The sequence below is a fragment of the Betta splendens genome, chromosome 16, assembly GCF_900634795.4.
Source record: "Betta splendens chromosome 16, fBetSpl5.4, whole genome shotgun sequence".
NCBI lineage: Eukaryota > Metazoa > Chordata > Actinopteri > Anabantiformes > Osphronemidae > Betta > Betta splendens.
Genome location: NC_040896.2, coordinates 13,229,792 through 13,233,788, shown reverse-complemented (window position 1 = coordinate 13,233,788; position 3,997 = coordinate 13,229,792). Strand labels below are relative to the sequence as shown.

At 35.1% G+C, this 3,997-nt stretch overlaps 1 protein-coding gene across 1 annotated transcript in view; it reads left to right on the top strand.

The window, feature by feature from the left end:
• Positions 1 to 242, top strand: part of rorc (RAR-related orphan receptor C) — a 13,406-nt gene extending 13,164 nt beyond the window's left edge. The window contains 1 exon segment of the mRNA XM_029130169.3: positions 1 to 242. This exon segment is cut by the window's left edge and continues 716 nt beyond it. The gene's annotated coding sequence lies outside the window, so the exon portion shown is untranslated.
• The last annotated feature ends 3,755 nt before the right edge of the window (positions 243 to 3,997 follow it).

The window sequence follows — 3,997 nt, the reverse complement described above, 5'->3', positions numbered from 1 at the left end:
TACAAGCTTTTATATTTTTCAGGCTTTGAAAACATTTTGCATTAAATATAGAACACCTCTCTTCCTCTGTGTGCAAATCTTTCGTTTGTTTTGTCTACATATCTTTGAATAAAACTATTAGCGAAGAGGACCGGCTCAGAGGTCTCAGCATTAAGTACTGTATATCTGGATGTAGTCTGCTTCTGTCCTGGAACAGATGTAATGGTCTTCTAATAAACTGCTGAGGCTGTGAAAATCATGAATGATTGTAAATGTGTGGACTTTATTTATGTTTGACATATGAAAACAGACGGACATGTGCGGGCAGGAAAAGGTCATATTGTTAGATATGATTTCTTATGAGCCCAACAAACAGATTATTCAGACCGTAGCAGACATAACTGATACATACGCTCATCCTGGGAACATACTGCTCTTTATCACAAATACATTGTGCATTAACCTGCAACCAGCTATTAGCCTGCCACGAGCTGTCAGCTGCTTGCCTTAGTTGCTGACCAAGTTAGGAGGAAGTAAGTTTGCAACGTATGAGTCAAGTGTGGTAAATGTGACCTTTGGGGTAATGATTAATCTGCCTCTAGTCACGCTAGAGGGATGGTTTTAAATCTTTTATCTTTACTTTTAGTTCATATAAAGCTTTGGCAAAACTGCAGCTGACATATACAGAGATTTGCTTTGCTTTATTTGTTTGGATTGGAATGTTTTTCCTCACGTTTCCTTCTGTGAAATACAGAAGTATTATTATATTATTGTATTGTATTGTATTATTGTAGTACATAGAGGAGTTGAGCTTTCTGTTATGTTTATTCCTCTCAGAGAAAGTAATCCATCAGTTGCTGAAACGCTGACGCTTTAATTCCTGTTTATGAGGGATAAACACTAGGCAGCGCTGGAAAAGTAAACTGAAGCTTCCAGTTTAAACTGCTTGTCTAAACAGTCAGGTTCACAAGTGTTTGGACAATCACATGCTTTAATGATTTCGCCTTTCCACAGGAATCTTAAATAAACAGTCAGAGAGTGATCCGAGTCTAGACCTTTAGCTTAAATTCACTGGAACTCAAATATGGAAATTATTGTTCAGGAAATACAGTCCTAAAAGCAGAACACCTTCATTTTCAGGGGCTCTACAGCAGTTGGACAATGGGCTCACAAGTGACAGGTGCAGTTCTGCCCCTCGTTGGATCATGTGAATTTTTGGCGAAGAGCAGGTTAGTTTCCTTCCAGAAATAAAGAAACAAATTAAAGATGCTTTTGTGAGTCTTTAAAAGAGGTCAACAAAACCAAATGTTGACACGTTAACTAAATGAAACTAACTCTTGACCCACAGACAAACAAACTGAGCTGAAGAACTAACCATGAAGTAAAGCATAATAATATGTTGTAAGTCTTTAAAAGAACATATATATTTCCAATATATTAACACATTAAATTGAAATCATAGCTCTGCTTTTGCTGCTTTGCTTTTACTTTAAGTTTTTTGTAACATAAGATAATAATTATCTGAGGCTAATCAATCTTTTGATGATTTGCTAAAAAATAAGTTCCCTGCAACCTTGACAGTTTACATGTTTAAAAGGAATATCTCCACACAATAACACTGGGTTATTTAAATATTTCCTCTCGCCAAACTGAGCAAGAACGGTTTTCAAGCATGCATGAAAAAAACTGTTTCTGTACAACATAACACTAAGGACATTCTATACAATTTTCAAGATGAACCAATCATTGAGCAGCGAGAGATCAATTATGCTGATGAACTGAGGAAAGGTCTGTGTCTTTACATGCTAGTGAATATGTTTTGTTAATGATTGTTATTTACATACACATATATTGTATTTGTGGTGCACCATTCAGAAAAACCAATGTACTGTTTTAATACAGTACAAGACACTTTAAAATAGTAACTTATCAGGCCTCATATCATAGAAAGTGTTCATCAGTTCGAAGTTTCATTCACTCATTTCCTCAAGCCCTACCGTTGAGTGAGTATTTATGTTTTGAGTAGAACCGGATATTAATAAGGTCATGAAATATTCAGCACATTGCAGAAAAAAATAACAAAGTCAAAGGCCTTGGGCTCATTTGGTTAGTGAGCATACAATATGCTACTAGACATAACAAACAGGGAATTGGAATGAGCATTAAGCATGAGCGCTCCCACTGCTGATCTGTCACTACAGTTGTTTTGTTTTTAGTGCATTCTTCTGTGCGTCTTTAGTTAAATGTCTCTTCAGATACACAGTTTGTGGAGTCAGCCTCCAGCCTGCAGACTCTATGACAGTCCTCTGCTCTGACTGCAACGTCTCTGTGTCTTTTACAGTGGGAGCAGTCAATCAAAGTCTACTGCAGGGAGGAGTTTTTTTTATAAAAACAAGCCATTTTCACTGCTGCAAAGAGCGCGGCGATAACAGGCTAAACTGCTTCAATGACGACGCTCCAAACCCAGACTACGAGCCAACCGAGGAGATCCCAATGCCACCTCTGCAATCCAAGGCCAAGTTCAAGTTTGACCCCACTATTTGCCAAACACCCAGGTATGCAGGACGAATAGGCGCAGCCTGAGATACTTGTGGAGAAATACAGAGTTTTCTTTTTGTAAACAAATCTAATGGGAAAAATCAATCAGTTGAGCCTGCTTAGTATTGTCTGTATAACCTGAAATGCCCAATTCATGTGTTCTACTAAAACACATGTGAAAGTCACAGGTTTTCATTGATGACACATACTTTAAATGCAACAAATTGTGTAGTATTGCACTACAGTAAATTCATAAATTCTTACCAAAGAACAACCTGCATATTAGTTCAAAGTCCAATTATTACCATTTGGACAATACTTGCTATATAATAGTCACTGTGTGCCACCTAGTGCCATTTACTGCAAAGCAAAGGAGAAAATAATTAAACAGGTGAAGTTGAATGAAGAAGAATAGCAGAATGCAATATTATAAATGGTTTAAAAAACTTTAACTTTTTATCCAACTATGCTTTATGCCTTTTATAAAGTCTATCAATAAAGCATCAATGAAGTTTTTGCTACCAGCAAAATAGAATATCAGCACTGGCTTAGTTTGTGTGGCTCATTTCTGCAATGTACTGTAGCACTGTGGTCCTACGGGGCAATAAGATTATTCACATTAATACAAACGTACAGAGTTCGTGAACTTGTTCGTGACGCAATCAGACAAAATTACTAAGTGAAAGTGGTTGAAGGTGGTGCAATTTCCGATTGCAAAACACACGTTCTTTAGTTTAAATTCATTAAAAAAGGTCACAACTGGGTCTGTTGTTACAGTACTCTCATTGTATAGGGAAGTGTGCTCTTAGAAGACATGTGTTCAAAATAACACTAACTGAGCTAAATTCTTATATAATAGATGAGATTTGGGATAACACTTTTTTGTTCATTTTAATACATTTACTGTGTGGACCATATTTACGTGTACTGTGTCAAGAAGGTTAACACAAAGATGTAACGCAATATTAACACTTTATGTGTTGTGCATGTTTACACACATTGTGTTAAAAGCTATCCATTGATCCCTACACAAATGTATTTTTTATCATATTAATTCATATTCAATATTTAATAGATCAACATCATACAGCTTTAACACATTTATTTTTAAGTCTCATATATTACTTAATCAGTCTCATATTACAGTATAGTGTCTGGTATTTAAAAATTATTAAAACCATCTTATTCAGTAAATTAAAATTAATTCATTTACATTCATTTCAAATTCTTTACAATTCATTAATTCAACAATAATTAACAATCATAATAATATATTTGAAAAAAACATATTTTGGACAGATGTACATCTCATTATACATAAAACATGTAAAAATGTCAAGAGGTCGTGAATCTGATGATGAGTCTGTATTCATCAGTCTTTTCAACAACATAAGCAAATTGACATCAAAATATTTTTCTCTTTCTCATATTTCTCAATCCTTACAAAAGTCAAAACAACATTTCTCAACATCTACTTCCT